General features: G+C 44.8%; 1 protein-coding gene across 32 annotated transcripts in view; it reads left to right on the forward strand.

Moving 5' to 3' along the window:
• The window catches only part of Rbfox1 (RNA binding fox-1 homolog 1), a 2,167,575-nt gene that overhangs the window by 1,521,384 nt on the left and 627,924 nt on the right, over positions 1–18,267 (forward strand). The gene's annotated exons all lie outside the window — the stretch shown is intronic.

Raw genomic sequence — 18,267 nt, forward strand, 5'->3', positions numbered from 1 at the left:
TCTATATCAGACATAAACTTATTTTACATGACACTTTAGTTAAAAAGGCTGTTTACATTATTCTGAATTTCTGGCTAACTGAAGAGCCTCCAAAATATCTATTTGTGATTCATTTCTTCTTATTAAGGATGCTATTTTCACAAGCAAGGAAGAACATTCATATTTGAAACTTTCTTTGATGATTTGTGAATTTGACAAATCCAATTTTTCTTGTATGCAATGCCTTTCTCTTCATATCTCTTCTATTCAGTTTCTAGTTACTAACATTAATGCCTTTACCTTATTTAAGAAGACAGAAATATAATTCTATGGGAAGGAATTGGCTTCAATCATGTCTAAAGAAGGAAACACCATGGTTCAGAGAAACATAAAATTTATATGAATGTGAAAGATCCGATCTATACCTCATTTTCCCAGGAGTTTGTGAAATAGGAATTATCAGTTCTTGCTCTCCTATGATCATAAGGAGCACAAGTTCGTGCTGCAGTTAGCTGAGAGCACATTCCAGTTTTAAGATTCAGGCGATCTCCTTGAGTGAGACAGTTTGATAAGTAGACTCAGAAAGGTGTGGCGTTGATGCCAAGGTGCCAGACAATCAATGGGTCATCAGAGCTCCCAATGCTGGAAGCCAATACCAGGTTCTTATCTCTCGAGTCTGATGAATGAAACATACAGACAATGGGTGGCTGAAAAGCAAAAGAAACTTATTGAGCAGCAGAAGCTGGGGAGAGGGAGGTGTTATAACTTAGATTAGGGGATGAAAGGATGAAACATCACCAGAGTTGTGCCAATGAGAGGGTCTCTAAGGGTGAATGATGTTGTGCAACGCTTGGCCTGAGCTTTTAAAAGGGATTTGTAAAAAGGAAGAAGACTGTATGTAGGGAGAACAGCCATGAGCTACTCAGTGCTTTGTTGGTTTTGACTTTCCTTGGGTCTTCTGGGAACAGGATATCTTTACCTGTGGTAAGCAAATAGTAAGATGTCATGTCGGCTCAACAATGGTAACCTATGGAATTCTGAAGTCATGGACCTGAGTGCATGGTAGGATCTATTTGACTTGGCCTGAGCTCTAGCCAGTGGATTATGGGAGTGGTAATGGATGTTACTTCTGGCAGAGACCCTGAGGCATAAGAGAAAATATACAGTTACTGTCATCCTTATCATATCTTCAGAATTACTGTGTTGAGGTGGTCCAGTCTCCAAAAAGCTGGATCTCTGAGTATGCTGAAGAATAAAATCTGTCTCACTCTCATGAGTCATTGTCGGCACGAGGCACATGTAAGCAGTGACCCTATGCTATATTAAGACATTGAGAACTGGGGTCCATGTGATCTGAGGACATGGAGATGTCTATGTAGGTGAGTTCTAGGAAGTGAAGGTAAGATTCTAAAGCAAAATGAACCCTAGATGTAAAATCTGTCAAGTGCATTTAAAAGTGGGCTCATGCTTTGTGTGGGCAATCTGAAGGCACTGAACTTCTTTGATGACAGGTAGAGCTGAAATTTATTAAGCATACTTGGGTGCCTGATGGTGAGCCCTCTCTTCAACTCCTTCTACCTGTATAGGCACTCTCCATTTCATAAGAAAAGAAGCAGTCAAGTCATAGGATGAAATAAGAAAGTGGACATGCTGGGCTTGAAGCATGGGTTACCCACGATGCTCAGGCCTAAGTATCTACCTCCTTGGAGAGCTCTGGATTCAGTAAACAGTGGCTACAATGGATCGCACACCTAGTGAGTCAGATTATTCACTGTTGCACACTGTCCCTCCCTGGCTTGAGAGGCTTTGAGACTGTCTCCTCTCTGGCTGTCCCTTGATTCCCATTTACCAACTTCGCGCTCCCTGCCCTGCTTTCCTCGGGTGGGAAATACTTCATGTTTAATTTTCTTTCCTAGTGGACTTGACCCTACTTCGATCCTGACATTTGGCACCATCCCTCTGTTTCCTGTGTCCGTGTGTTGTGTCATGTCCCCCCCCCCGCCCCCCCCCCGCCCTGTGGTTCCATGTTGCTGTGAGCACAACTCATTTTTCAAAAGACAGATGGTGGCAACCCTGTTCTCTCTAAATAAAAAAGAAAAACAGCTGCTAAGGTGCCAACAGGAGTCTCGGGCAGCAAATCCTATCTACCTCGAGTGCTGGCCAAGTCTCCCTTCCGGGAAGAGGGGCTATCTAAACAAAATGAGCTGCTCCGGCCGGGCTCTACCACGGCCCGAGTACAGAGCGCTGGCGAATAATGGGGATTTATAGTGGACTATAGACCGAGCACCTTCTATCTTGGAGGGTACATATTTAAATGTGATGCTAACGGAGCTGAAATTTATAGCTCTCTAATAACGATAAAACGCCATCAGAGAATGTGATAAATCTCAGGCTGCAAACCTTAGAATGCAAGGCACACACTCACATGGGCACACATGCTTGTAAAATACGGCTGGAGTGCTAAGTCAGGAGTCTGGGTTTGGAAGAAGCCAATGAAACAGACGAAGGGAAAGAAGTGTTTTATAGAGGACTGCAAATTGTTGTTTTCATGAGACTGGGGTCAAGGTACACTGTGGCCTCGGGTGGAAATGAGCGTTGCTTTGTTCCATGGCTGATATATACTTGACCTTGGCAGGGAAGCTTTTCCTTCTCCGGATGCTCAATAGCTTTGCCCTTCACCTTTTCACAGCCCTGTGACAGGCTTACTTCCAAACAAATACCCAGGAATTACAGCCCCTGGGAAAAGAACATCATCTCTTCTTTGTACCTTTTCCTTTGTTTATTTACTTTTCATTGTCTGGTAATTTGATACACATATATATTGTATTTTGATCAAATCCACCCCCATTGTTCTCTCCCCTCCAATCCCTCTCCTGTTTTCCCCACCACTTTTCTCAACCAATTTCAGATGCTCTTGTTTTTTGTTTTTTAAACACCCTTAGTGTTTATTTATTTATTTTGAACCAGACTCTTGGTGGCTTGGCAAGGAGAGAGTGAAACAAATTAACGGAGCCTGGATGAGTGCCAGCTGCCTGTGAGATAGGAGTGAGATGTGCACCTTTCCCCTCCAGGTGCAGTCCGCATGCCAGGGAGGAGATGCTATGGAGATCCAAGCTGGAGGCCTTTCTGTACATTTAAAACGGGCCCCCGAAAGCTCCCAGAGCCTGCCTGCATGGGGCTGCAGCTGGCTCATTCAGTGGAGTATCTAGGTCCTATGAAATAAATCCCACCTGGAAGTGAGGCTCCAGCCCCTCCTGAATTATCTCCAGCTGTGTTTGGGTGGGTTTTTGTTGTGTTTTGTTTTGTTTTGTTTTACCCCAAGTCTAACTCAAGAGAGGGCAAGTCTGGGCCTGGTGGTACAGCGTGGTAGTCTTAGAGTCTCAGAAAGATGAGGCAGGATTGCAAATGCTAGGCCAGCCATGGCTACAGAGAAAATTCAAGGACACTCTGGGTAATTTAATGAGACTTGGTACCAAATATACATTACAAAGAAGGCTGAGGACATGGCTGAAGCCATGTGTTAGCGCTCTTGCCTAGGATATGCAAGGCCCTGGATTTAAATTCTAGAAGAGACAAAAAGGAGGGAAGGCCGAGCCAAACAATCCTGCATAGGCCCCAGGTTTCAAACAGCCAACTCATGCAATGAGCACAAGATCTGGTCCCACTGCCTGGATGCCTCCCAAACAGATCAAGCCAATCAACTGTCTCATCCATTCAGAGGGCCTGGGAGGAGGGGACTAGACCTACCTGGACTGAGTCTACCAGGTTGACCTCAGTCTGTGGGGAAGGCTTTGCCCTGGAGGAGATGGGAATGGGGGGGGGGGGGGTGGGGGGGAAGGTGAGGGGGACGGGAGGGGGGAGAACAAGGGAATCCGTGGCTGATATGTAGAACTGAATTGTATTGCAAAATAAATTAAAAAAAAAAAAAAAAAAAAAAAAAAAGGAGGGAAGGCCTCTCTAAATGGCTCTTATTCTGGATGTTTCTTCTCGATTTTCCTTATGTGAGGACTTCCTAACATTCCAAGTAGAATCTTTATTTTCTATAAGAAGTCTGAGTTGAAAACCTTGCTTCAGCTCATCTCCACAAAAGAGAGAGTTCTCTTTCTGGATGCTTCTCTGAGTAGTGCAATGTGGGTGTGAGTGTTCGATTATATGTGTTTTCTTATAGTGTCCCACTTTGGAGACGTAGATGTTTATGAGTTAATGACCACTGTCATCAGAGCTAGAAGGTTTACATCTTTCTCCGTAGGCTTTTACAGATGTGTGGAGACCAGGAGAGGACCAGGGCTGTTCAGTTTGAGAACACCATTCATTCACTCAGTGTAGACAGTTCCCATAATTTCTCCACCTGCCTGGTATCATTCTGTGAAAAAGGACCATTATGACATCCCCAGTTTCCCATACGCTTTTCTTTTCTTTTAATGTTTATTTATGTGAGTGTGTGTGCAGGTGTGTGTGCAAGTATATGTAGTGCTGTGGAGACCAGGAAAGGGCACTGGCTTCCCTGGAGCTGCAGTTTCTGGTAGTTGTGTGTGAGCTGCTTGAGATAGATGTTGGGAGCTGCACTGGTCCTCTTCAAGAGCAGCAAGCACATATAATCAATTGCTGAGCACCACTCCAGCTCTTCTTTCTTCCTGTCTTTTTTTGTTAATACTGACAAAGTTCTAGAATGTAATAGAACTTGTTGCATTTACCTCATTGAGTTGTTGTCATATTGCTGCTTGAGAAAATACATAAACAAAGCCAGGTATGCTGGGAAATGTTGGTGTTTAGGATGAAAGTGGATCAGAGTTCTCCAACAAAGTGGATTCATTGTAGACAAAGTGGATTCTTTGTAGCAAGAACTTATTGCTGCCTTTTGCAGACTGTATGAAAACAGGAGGCATCAGGAGATGAGGAGAAGGAGGGGGAGGAAAACGGGGGAGAGAAAGGGGGGAAGTTCAGGAGGGAGTGATGTGAGGGAATAAACATAACATGAGCTAGTAGAGAGACAAAGAGGATGCTGGGACAGGTATGAAGAGGAGGGGAGGGGAAAGGAAAGGAAGGGAGAGATGGAGGCCTCCCAGAGGAACTCAGGCTCCTGCTATCTTCCTTTGTCCTAAGAGGTTTGGTAGCTTCGGTTAGATGCTCAAAATAACCCTTGTGTATTGCCCCTGAGCCCATGGTCCTCTTGCCTCCATGTTCTCTGTGAGCAGGCCATTGTCATTGTCAGGATGATGTGACAAGGGCCACGGGCTAATTCATTACTGGGAAAGGTGTGACTACCTGAAAACAAATGGTGTGTGCCCCGTGGTGGTGTGCAGTGCTTCTTTTTTTTTTTTTTTTGGTTTTTCGAGACAGGGTTTCTCTGTGTAGCTTTGCGCCTTTCCTGGAACTCACTTGATAGCCCAGGCTGGCCTCGAACTCACAGAGATCCGCCTGGCTCTGCCTCCCGAGTGCTGGGATTAAAGGCGTGCGCCACCACCGCCTGGCTGTGCAGTGCTTCTTATAGGAAGGGAGTGGTGGCCTGCCTCAAACAATGCTTGGCCACTCTGCACAGCCCTGGAAGCAGAACTCTCAGCCCCAGCTTGTCTTTACTTCCAGCTGTCACCTCCATGTGACCTTCCAGTCAAGGTTTAGTGATCCACTGGTCTTCCCTCCTCTCCTGAGGGTATGCCTTGCTCTAGCTCATGTCTCACCTTGTTCTGTCAGCCTGCAACAGCCTTCCCTTCCCTCCATCCCAGGCTTCTAAGACAAAAAATAACTCGCCTTTTCCTAGAAGCCCCCAGGGCTCCTTCTCAGCCAGGTAGATGGGCCTTCCTCACCTTGTTTCAGCAGCCTCCTCCACACAAGAGACTGTATCCTACACATTGTCCACTCTCAGGCCAGGGGTGGGACACATGGGATGCCCTGTGCCACTCTGCCTTCTCCTCTATAATTTGAAAGTTGTTTCAAAATAAGCAGCATATAAAAAAGAAAATAAAGTAAATGAGAACCTTGGAAAATTCCCTGTTTTATACAATCCAATAAAAGATAAGGTGGTCAAGACGAAGGGTAAACAGACATAAATCAAAGTGAATGAAATGGGACTCTGCCCACATGGTCCTATTCTGAAAGGGTGTGGGAGAGGAAGGGGACATTTCCTCACTCAGAACTACAAGTCCACTTTCGTCGTCACTAATTGGCAGTGGCAGTGTGAATCTCCTGAGGGCTCCATTGCTGCTGAGTGAATGGGTAAACGCAAGTATGACTAGGAAGAAGGACTGCTCTAGCCTCACATCGCGTCCACTGAGATTTCTCTTCCTTCCCAGCATGCATTGCTTCGATCACATAGCTCTTGATGACTACCCGGATTGTTGTGCTTGGGCCTCAGTGTACGTGTTCAAACATCACTGGCTAAGATGATCCAAGCCTACCTTGCCATGCTGCTGCTCTAGGTACTTGGAGCCCCAAGAGTCCATGTTTTGGATGTCCCCCAACACTTGGAGGCGGAGACATGTAGCCCTAAAAATGGATGTATGCTAATACTGAGGTGCTGGCATCTTTCCAGCCCCTGCTCTTTTTTCCAGTACTCATTCCTGTTCCTTGAGTATGTTGATCCACCCTTCTTGGATTAAAGCTTGACTCCAAAGTCAAGCCAAAGAAAAGGTTGACTGTCTTTTTATATGGTTAGTATCAAATATCCAGATGCACAGGACTGTTTGTTCCCCTATGGTGGAGACATGTGATTATACTCTGGTTTCTGACATGAATAGATTGCTTTGACCAAATAGGGCAGACTTGATGCAAATAATGAACAGGCTCATAGCTCATTAAAAGCTGCCTTGAAAGTTTCAGATATATCTTACATAAAAGAAGCATACTCAGCTTCCCATATGATAAAATCATGGAATAGTGTATGTGAATTTGTGATATGATTTATGTAGATTGTGAAATTCCTAACTTAAATTATATGTTGTGGTTCATTTAAATAAGAATGGCCTCCATAGGCTCATATATTTGAATGCTTATTCACCAGGGAATGGAATACTTTGAGAGGATTAGAAGGATTCAGAAGTGTGGCCTTGTTAGAGGAAGCATGTCAGAAAGAGTCTGGGGTTTCAAAAGTCTATGCCAGGCCCAGGTTTTCTCTCTGTCTGCCAACCAGGATGTAGCTCTGGGCTACTGCTGAAGCACCATGTGAGCCGCTACACACCCTGTCTTGATGATAGTGGACTAAACCTCTGGAAGTCTACATAAGCCCTAATTAGATAAGGGCTTTCTTTTGAGTTGGTTGGCCATGGTGTCACTTCACAGCAAGAGAACAGAGACTAAGACTTGCTATCTTTATAGCACCCAGGTGCCGTCTCTTAGCCATATTTCTTTTTAAGTGAGAACAGCATGGGATTTGAAAGAAGCTATCAATGTAAGTCTCATAGCCACCAGGAGGCAAAGGAAGGGTTTCAACCCAGATCTCTTGAGAGGAGAACACAAGCTACCTTGGACATGTATTGCCCATGGGTTCTGTCATGCAGAAGCATGGAGGCAGGCCGTCTGGGGTCAGCAGAACACCTCTGTGTGGTTGTAGAGAATTCAGAAGGGAGATTCCTGGTTTCAGAGATGGGGGACATCACTGGGATCTGAGGTCCTGACTCTGCTGTTGGAGCCAGAAGAAGGAGGTGGGAAGAGAGTACTGAACTCTCCCCAGGTTCAACAGGGAGTCAAAGGACACCAGTAGCCCAAGCTGACCTTTCTCCAGTCTCCAGGAACTCCAGTGAGTGACTAAACTTCAGACAAGCTGGGTCCCTTGGGGTATCCATGGATCCCCTCTGTAAAGACTCCAGCAGGCTGACAGCAGCGCAGGTAGCTGTCAGGAAGCCAGGTGTGGTTTCTGAAAGAGCTGAAACCTTATACACTCCTGGGGCCATAGCTGATGCTTTCTACTGGAAGGCCATTGTCTTCTGACTATTTGAACAGATGGAATTAGAAAGCCCAGCCTTATATTTCCCCCCAGTGCCTATAGATGGTATGAGAGAGGGATGAAATAACAGAAATAACATATCACTCATTGAGCCTTTCCCACATTCCAGTCATGCACCAGGAGCCTTTCTGTCGGCATTTTCTAGTTCCCCAAGGAAGACGGTCTTGTCCATGTTAGAGAGGATGAGCCAAAAGAGCCTAGAGAGGTGAGGTAGCTTGTCCATGGCCATTTTCCTAGAGGTGGCAGTGCTGGGCTCAAACCCCAGTTTGTCTGACATCAGCACGTCTTCCCATTGCTTCCCACCGCCTCTCCTCTCAGCAGCTCAAGGAGGCCAGATTCCAAAGCTGCGCTTCCATTTGTAGCCCGGATCTTTGATGGCACAGCAACCAGTCCTTACTCATTACTACTCCAGTGAAGCTCCTATTTTTAGAAAAAAATCAAGTTATATTTGTTGTGGAGTGACATTGTGCCCAGCACATTCTGGATTTCATATCTAGCAAAAGACGGCAGGGGAGAAACACAGGGAAATAGATACAATGAGACAAGAAAGCCTTGGCAGTGTACTCAATGTTCCTTTGGACTGGAGAGATGGCTCAGAGGGAAAACGTGCTTGTTACCAAGCATAATGACGCAAGTTCAATTCCCGAGACCTATATAGTGGATGGAAGAAATCTGGCTCCCACTATACAGTTGTTAGTGGAAGTGGAAAGCTATATAGAAGTTAGTGGGGGGAAAGGTTGCTCTTTTTATTCTTAAATAATATTTTGTTAATTCTTTGAGAATTTCATACAGTGCATTTTTATCATATTCACCCTGCAGATCCTTCAACAGGATCAAAGTTGGGGAATCTGGAAACTGAATTGGAAGTGTGGAAGACTCTTGATTCTGAAATCTGTATGGGGAGCTATCCACCACCTTCCTGCGGGAATGTTTTCATCAGATAGCCACTTAAGTTTCTCTATCTTCATGATCATCGTATCTTAGGAAAGGATTTAGGAAGAAAATTGTAAAACTGGGCATCTCCTAACAGCAGGCTATGGCGTGGCTCACTAAGAATGTGCTGTTAATGCATTTTAATGACATGCTTTATAATATCTTATTAAAGATTGCAAGAGCATCTAATCATCATTTAATAAATATTAATGAAGCATTTACAAATCGTACCTTAATTTACAGTGTTGGCACTCATGCTCTGCCCTGGTCATCAATGCATGTGGGACACAGTGCTTTGACAGAGGCTACCACAGTAACACCATGCCATCCTAGTACCATAAGTGATTTTAAAATAATAATAATAGTAATTCTTGGAGTACAGTTCAGTGCAATGAAGCTTGATACCCAAAGCAGTTTTAGCAATTATTATTCTGTTTGGGAACATTAAAACATAATCTACCATGAATTTATAATCCGTAGCTTCTCTCTCACTCACTTTTTAATAATAGGCAGTAATTATAGGCCCTTGTGCAAAACTTCCTGCAGATGTTGGAAGATCCTTGCTCATCTGGCACATGCTGGTATGCAGGGGATTGGTTGACATTGGGTGGATGCTCTGCTGCTTCTGTGTCTGATGTGCTTGCAGCTTGGCTGCTCATCCCTGCCATGTGGATATAAGTAGAGCTTCCCCAGCCACTCACCCCATAACCCTCTTCCCTGACCTTTCTGAGGCCCATTCTAGGGTAAGATCATGACTCTCTCTTTCTATTTACGCTGGTGTTCAGCTAGAGTGGCATTTGCATGGACTCAGAGATTCACAGAAAGCCAGAATTGAAAATGCACTTAGCAATCACCTCCCTCTACTTCTCCTTTTGTAGACAAGGAAATAGGCCAACTTAGGGGAAGGGAAGCAGAGGGGGTCACATGCTCACATGGAGAAGCAGAGATGAAAACAGACCCATCCCAAGGAGTATGACTCACAGTGTTCTCTTTTCCAAGCTCGCAGCCGAGAAGAAATGACACGTGGTCGTAGATGGTGAGCATAGTGCCAACTTGAAGGCTGGAAGGGTGGTCTGGAGAATGCTGGTCCTCCGGAGCAGGTGGTCTAACCCAGCTGGGCTCCAGCGCGGATGGCTAAGGCTCATCAGTACTAAGAGGAATTGACCAGCAGATGGCGATGCAGGGATTCAAACTGCAGCAGCCACGTTCTAATGCGGCCCTGGGCCTAGGATTCACAAACCCCAGCAGAAAAAGGAGCAGCTTGAAAAGAAGGCTCTGAATTTGTCCTGCGTTTTTGCAACACTTGGCAATAACGGGGAGCTTTCTTCCAGGTGGGAAAAAGAGCCAGATTAAAGGGGTGCAGGCGCAAGCGCCAGCCTCCGGGTCCTGGGCTTTGGATCAGATTCTGGGGGCAGTGCAAGGAGAGAAGGGGAAACAGGAGAAGCCACACACAGATGCTGTGTGCAGACTAGGCATGCCTGCCATTCACAGGCTGTGGCCAGAGTTCAAGGCAGAAGAGCCGGCAGCAAGCCCTTGCTGTATCCCAGGAGGCAGAGGACACGCACTTCACGGCCCAGCCTAGGATTGCTTCTGTCCCTTCACAGCTCTGTGTACAGGCACTACTACTAGGCTGTCTTAACATGTTTAATTAGTAGATTAACTTGCATGCCCTTGTTCTACAAAGTTGTTTTACAAAGCGATTTAAGTGACTTCTTGAAATCGTGCCACTTCACGGAAAAAGGGACAGTTGAGGGTGATGCTTACATTTCCAAACCAGAAGTCTAGAAATTCCCTCCCTCTGCTTGTGTCACTTGCCCCTTTCTGAACACAAATTGACACCTCTCACCACAGCATCCTTGGCTTCTCTCCTTCCCTGTCCCTGCAGCTGCTGTCTTCCTATGCAGAGATGGAGGAAGAGAGGCTCCAGTCTCTTGGCAGTGCCAGGCTGACCCAGGAAACAGAAATTCTATCCCCACATCCCTCTGTGAGTGAGGCCAGCACAAACTCTTCCTTCTTCCCAATACCCAAGACTTCCATTCCTGCTGCCACCAAGCACAATTCTACCTGGGCCTTGGAGTTAGAGAAAGCTCATGCTTGGCCCCTGTTGCTCTGGTCCTTACTGACAGATTGTGGTATCTCCTGGTTGTACAGGAAGGCTGACTTTCCTGGTGATAAAGATGTGTACACTGTCTCCGGGGAAGGTTGTGAGGGCCCTGGCTGCTGGATTTCCTCTGATGCTCATATTATTACCCCTGGGGTCTGGAGTGAGTCTATCCCAAGGAGCTGAGTCCACATGTGGCTCAGCAGCCACAACCTCCAAGTTGTTTCATTTTCTCTTCATTGGGGCTTTCCTGATGATGCCTATGAGGAGCAGGATGCCATTTCCATTTCATGAACTCCTGTTTTCCAAGCTCTGATGACCTCAGAGTACCAAGAACAAGCTCCCTGCTTGCTTGTGAGAGTGAGTTCTTCCTGAAAGTGGGAGCTGCATCTTACTCTACACTCAGGCACACCATGCACACACACAAACAACACACACACACACACACACACACACACACACACACACACACACACACTCATTCAAATATTTGCTCAGTTAATAAACAAGCAATTGGCTAGAGAGGACAAGTCAAATCTCTGTTCTACTAATTGCATTTTTTTTTTATTTAGCAAGCATTATATAATAATGGCTTAGGGCCAGGAACTGATTAAAGAGATTTTGAGGCATAAACTCATACATACCTAGTAAAAACTCTGATATCCCTTCTCCCATGATTTCCTGATTGGGTCCAGAAGTGCATACCAACCAAGCCATCTATTTAGAGACTGGCAAGAGGACCAGCTGAGAATTCAACCCAGGTAGTCAGGTGTCAGATTTGCTCTTAACTGCTCTTACAGCTTCTATTATCTTCAGGCTTATAGTTTCGTTTCTGGTTTTTGGGTGGTTTTTTTTTTTTTTTTTTTTTTTTGACCCAGATCACTATATGTGGATTTATCATGCCATGATGGAAGGCGCAGAGCTTAATCCTAAAAGCTAGCTAGCAGGACTGGACTTTCAAAGGACACAGGGAGGAATTATACATGGAAGTGAAGAGTTGAGAATTACCAGACTGGACTTTCTTCCATTTCCCTCTGCAACAGGACAGTGGTTCTTGGCTGCAGTGAGAGGAGAACAGGAAGAAAAGGAAAGGGATAAAGAAGGGAGGGGAGGAGAAACACAATAGACAGGAGATTTGCAGGAAAGAGGAAGGAAAATGGGAGATGAGAAAGATGAGAAGAAAAAGAACAATCAATAAAGAAGGGAGGAAGACAGGGTGGGGAGAAGAGGGGAGTGGAGAAGAAGCAATGAATGGAGGGAGAGAGAAGGAAGGGGAGGTTAAAGGAAATAAGGGTGGATAAGAGAAAAGAAATGAGAGAGGGAAGGAGGAAGAAGAAGGAGAGAGAGGGACGGAGGAAGAAGTGAGAAGAGAGAAGGAAGAAGAAGGAAGTAAGGAGGGGGGAGAAAGAAGTGAGGAGAGAGAGGGAAGGAAGAAAGGAGAGAGAAACACGGGAGAGGAAGGAGAAGAAAGGTGGAAGGAAGGAGGTGTGGGAAGGGGAAGGTCCAGGAAAGGAAGCATATGGGGATGGAGATTCAATCTGAAAAATGGCTTTGTGTCTGCTGGTTCTTTGGCAGGGATTCACTGCCTCAGAACCTGCAGAAATATTGGAAGTCAAGATCCAATATAATAATTGGCTTACAGATCTGAAAAAGGATGGCTAGACACATCCATTTCCAAGATTCATTAGTGCAGCTTTCCCCATAATAGAAGGGCTTGCTCTACCTGTAAGCCATTTTCTAATCAAACTGGCACAGGGTCCATGCTCCACCTGGGTATAAATGGGCTGCTGCAAAATTAGTCTGCCTCTGCAGAGGCCAGGAGTTGGATGGGATGGATGCTTTTTCTTGTTGACACTTGATTATGGACTCTGTTCCCTCAAAATAAGAAGCCCTCTCTTTAAATCTTATGAAACAGGACTTGGATTCCTGTTTGTGAGCAATTGCCAGATCTGTATCTTTGAGTTTCTTTGAAAATGTGAAACAGGTGTGAATTATCACAATGTGGTCCACATAAAGCCTTCTAGGGATGCTTTGCTTGGTGATGCAAATACGGAAAAGTTGTGTCATACAAAACTTTATGACAACAGAGCTGGCATCCTGCAGAAGTCCTATGAGAGAATGTATTAACATTGTTCAGTTTTGAGAGTGAATCCACCACCTCTCTACTCATTTCCTTGTTAGGGGCCAAGTGTGTGATATAAGCCATGGTTTCCCCATCAGCCAAATATTAAGAGTTTAATGTACCACACACTGTCTGCGAGCTATCTCCAAGTGAACTAATCTGGTTGCTTGTAACACTCATGTGAAAGAGAACATTCTAGGAGAAAAAAAAAAACTTTGACCAATTAGAGCCTGAGAGATATTAGTAGCCTGCTGGGATGGATAGAGGAAAGGCAACAGATCATGTTGCGTCACAGAGTGTCCAGTCTGCAGCAGGTAGGCACATGTAGCCAGGGATGGCTATGAGTGCACCCACCACAAAAATCATAAACTCACTAAGAAGACTGAGATCTTTGTGTGTGAATTTTTTGTGACTCCCTTATGCATTTCTCCACTATGGACTTTTAAAATAATAACTTCATATAGCAATGCAAAGATTGGAAACTATGCCAAGAGAAATTTAAGATTTTTTAAAACAGTGTTCCACTATGGACCCTTGGCTGGCCCTGGAACTTGCTATGACCCTGGAACAGGCTAGCCTTGATCTCATGGAGATCTGTCTGTCTCTGCCTCCCAAGTGCTGGAATTAAATGTGTGTGTTACCACACCCTTCTGAGAAACTTAGGACTTTTATAGTTCTTTGGATTTTCTCTATTTTTTCAGAACAATCATGTTTGGTCATGCTGGAAAATACTTTTGTAGAGGCCACAAAGTGTTGATGAAGCCACTTCAAGATAATGGTCATGTGCTGGTGGTGTGGTTCAGTGGAAGAGCACTTGCTTAGCATGATCGAGGCTTGTGTTTGACGAAAATGAAGTTTTATCACTAATCACTAGTTTACTTAAAACTGACAATAATTACTCTGAAACCATAGAGTAGCATAGATATAAGGTTACCATATCTCATTGAACATTGTGGTGGGAGGCAGACATCTCTAGGCCATGGCACAGATGTGGGGCTAGCATGCCTAATAGCCATGGTCTCAAACTGCTGAGGCTGAGAGACCATCCTTGCCTTTCAGGAAGGATTCTTTTTTAGGTTTTTGTGAGACCTTCTTCCATTTGGGAGATAATGCATTTCTTGGGAGTAATGCTAAATGTGTGAAATTCCCTTTGGTGAAGATATCAACCACACAGAAAGCTCACTGCCTTGTCTTTCAGATGTCAAGAGAATGAGGCTAGCCCTCTCCGGCTATCATCAGGTGTGGTGATATATTGTGTACCCCAATAAACTTGCCTGAGGATCAGAGGACAGAACCAGCCTCTAGATTACACACAGGGGTCAGGTAGTGGTGGCACACTCCTTTAATCCCAGCACTTGAGATCTCATGCCTTTGCTTAGGAAGCACACACACCTTTAATCCCAGGAAGTAATATGGCAGGGCAGAGAAAGGTATATAAGGCGTGAGGAAACAGGAACTCTCTCTCTTTAGGCTGGGGATTTTGTAGAGGTAAGAACTAGAGGCTGGATGTTCTGCTTCTCTGATCTTTCAGCTTTTACCCTGATATCTGGTTCTGGGCTTTTTATTGAAAGACCATCTAAGATTCAAACAACAATTGGTTTGGGATGAGTGTAGGAAAGAGATGCACAAGGGATGGGAAGGGTAGTTAGTAGGTGTAAGATGGATGGCTAAATGGTCTTATTAATAAAAAACCCAGAGCCAGATATTGGGGTGAAAGTTGAAAGATCAGAGACACACAACAAACCACAGCCAACTTCACCTCAACATCTCCTCAGCTGATCTTGTTTCTGCAGACTGAAAGTCTTGAGTCCTCGCCTGAATGGATCTCAGCTGAACTGCTGCTAAAAGCCTCTAGTTCCTGGTCCTCATGCCAAGTGCTGGGATTAAAGTTGTGTGCCACCATGCCTGGCTCTGTTCCCAGTGTGGCTTTGAACTCACAGAAATCCAGACAGATCTCTGCCTCCCAAGTGATAGAATTAAAGGCATATGTGACACCAGTTTCTGGCCTCTATGTCTAATCTAGTGGCTGTTCTGTTCTCTGTCCCCCAGATAAGTTTATTAGGGTGTGCAATATATTAACCACAAGTAGGTCTTGACAGTCTGGAAAAGTTGAATGCAGTGGACATTCTCATATTCCTCCTAAAATGCTGAAGTTTGTTGAAGTTATCTGTAAGATGAGGACACAGGGAATCATAGGTAACACTGTAGCTCACACTGAAGATGCAGTGGCTGTCTGTGAAAGATGTAATTGTAAGAAAAGAGCAGATTGCTTTGGGATTCAGGCTGAGGGAAAGCAGTGGAACATCACCTGCTAAGAGAGCGAGGACTACTGTGCACTGACTGCACAGCAGGCTGAAGAGGAGCATGCGCTATGTGAGGGACCATCCATGCCACAGTTTGTACTATCCCCTACTGTGCAGTCCTGGGTTTGGGTGGGTCTGGGCATCAGTCCTGACTCTTCTTGGGGTTTCCAGTTGAGCTTGTAGGGCTCAATTCTCTTGCCTGTGAGATGAGGTAATTAGGGTGGTGATACTCACACATAAGATCTCAGTAAGAAGTCCATACAGGAATGAAGTAGATGGTGCCCAGGCAGGACATGGTCCTGAAAAGGAAGGGTCAGTGGAAACATCCATCTGAGCAAGAGTCTGGGGATGTGGAGGGGGTTGACCTACTGTTTCCTGCACCATGCCCTTGCTGGCCTGCAGCTAGAGAGGAGATTGGTCATCTCCAGGGAACTTTGAAGCACGAACAGAAGGGAATGGGTGGTGCAGTTTAGGGAGCCCTCAAGCTTTGTTTTGAGCCTTTTCCGGGGGGATATGCAATATGCAAAACTTTTTTATTTAAACTGAGGTAGGGTACTGGCAACAGCCCAAAACCACAATCCCATCCAAGTGTACCTTGGTGAACCAATGAATTTATTGGGGTTATTTATAGGACCTTAGAAGACTCAAAGGTGGCTTCATCACCTGATCATCCACTCTAGCGTGATGGCAACCCATGGAAGCTGTATCCCTGGAGCTCCCAGCCACATTTGCTGGCTGGACCGTGGAAGAGAGTCTCCCTTTGCCCTGGCCTCACAGTTGTTACTGCATCTATATCCTTCGGGAGGGACCTTATGGATCTTGTGACTTTCTGAGTTTCCCGGGCCTGGTAAATAGTGAGCTTCTGTCCCTCCTTCAAGGAAGGGATGTTTCTTTTCAGAGAAAATGGCTACACAACAAGCTTCCTCTCTGAGATATACTTGGGGAAACCCTCTCCACAACTTTTGGTGGTGTTTCATTGAGTACACTTGATTGATGCTATCAGTGGCCATACTCTCTGATGTAGGACAGGAGAACATAGATACCCTCGATCTGAACAAATTCACCTCATGCTACCTTTTCTCTAATTTAGCATGTTCATGATGAACTAGGGGTGGGATGGTGTCTCAGAACCCATTCTCATCCCATTGGTCTGGAGTTGGGTCTGGGATACTTCATAGCTAATGATCTTCAAGACATGGCCATGCTACTGATATACAGTCTCACTCTGGGGATGAAGGTCCTCTGGGACACTCTTGGAATAAACTATGCTTAAGACCCTGCCACTTCCCTTTGCTTCCTCACCTACCATCACCCACTCTGTTGTCTAGCAGTCCATTTATCCTAGTTAAAGGGCTCTCCTGCTCCTTGTGATTATTTCTCACCATACTGATTATGTTATTCACTTAAATTAAATAAAATGCACCCTATCGAATGCACAGCACACAAAAGAATATTTATTTGAATATTAAGTACAGATAAGGCTTCCCCTGGGATTATTTCAAGAGCACATTTGCAGGATTTAATTGCAAGGTTTTCCTGCTCTCAGTTCCTTTCAGAGCACTCCTTGTGAAAATATTTTCTTTCTGAAGGTAAAACTCCGCTCTGTTGGTTTATTATTATTATTATTTTAGATCTGAAGAGCTCTCTGAGCTCCGTCATTACTTCCAGTGTCTAATTAATACTGGTGATGACAAAGCAAACAGCCAGCTGACCCAGATTCCTCAAGTAAATTGCCTGCAAATTACAGAAATGCCTCCTTGTCAGTTTGGAACTTTTGATATCCTCATTCTTCCAGCAAATGTTCTTTATGCTTAGGGTTTAAAGACTCATGAAATGTTTGTCTTTAGGTGCTCCTTCAGAATGAACATATACATACATGTGTGGCTAAGCACACACACACACAAACACACACACACACACACACACACACACACACACACACACACACACACACAAGGCAAGAACAACCACCACCCCTTTTTGACAGTTGGAGTGGAGAATTAGAAACACAATGCTCCTCAAGCTTCCTGGGCTGCACAATAAAGTCAACTTCTCAAAAATGGCATTCTGTAATTTCCTGGAATTCAAGAATAGAAAGACCTCTCTGAGATGTAAAAGATTTCTCCAGATTCTGAAAGCAACACAGCTCAGAAAGCCAGCCATCAGATGTCCACCTCAGGGTCTTACACTAGAATGTCACTCGTGTCCCTCCATCCATTTATGGAGAACTAGTCTGCTGGGACACTGTTCAGTCTCTCTCCATGGAAGCACAGTAGCACCTACATATTTTCTTTCTGCTGACATCTATTCTGATCCATGCACATGGGCAGTTAACACGCTAGCTAGCTCACAGCTTTCTAGAGTATCCACTACTTTGCAAAATGCTTGTTTCCTACCACTCTGTTGCCACAACATCTCAGTACTTCTGTGGGAAGAACAAGTTACAACAGAAGCAGAAGTGGTGATGTTCTAATTTGATTTCTGTTGTGATAAAATACTCTGATAGAAAGTGACAAAGGGGTTTATTTCAGCTCACAATTCCCAATTTAGGTCCATCATTGTAGGGGAAGTCAAGGCACTTCTAACAACTAGCCACATTATATCCACAATGAAGAGCCGAGGGAGAAGGAATGCATGATTACTTGATTCCTTGCTAGCTTGTGCTCAGATGGATTTCTCCACTCTTAAACAGATTAGGATCTCTTTGCCTAGGGAATAATACTGCCAATAGTGGGCTTGGCCTTCACACATAAATTAACTTAATTAAGAAGATCCAAGATCCTTCACAGCTATGCCCACAGCCTAATCTAAAGAGGAAAATCCCTTCACGGAGACTCTCCTCCCAGGTAATTATAGATTATGCCAAACTGATGATTAAAGCTCACCGTCA

Source organism: Peromyscus californicus, unplaced genomic scaffold, assembly GCF_007827085.1.
Source record: "Peromyscus californicus insignis strain IS unplaced genomic scaffold, ASM782708v3 Scaffold_3__1_contigs__length_106647218, whole genome shotgun sequence".
Taxonomy (NCBI): domain Eukaryota; kingdom Metazoa; phylum Chordata; class Mammalia; order Rodentia; family Cricetidae; genus Peromyscus; species Peromyscus californicus.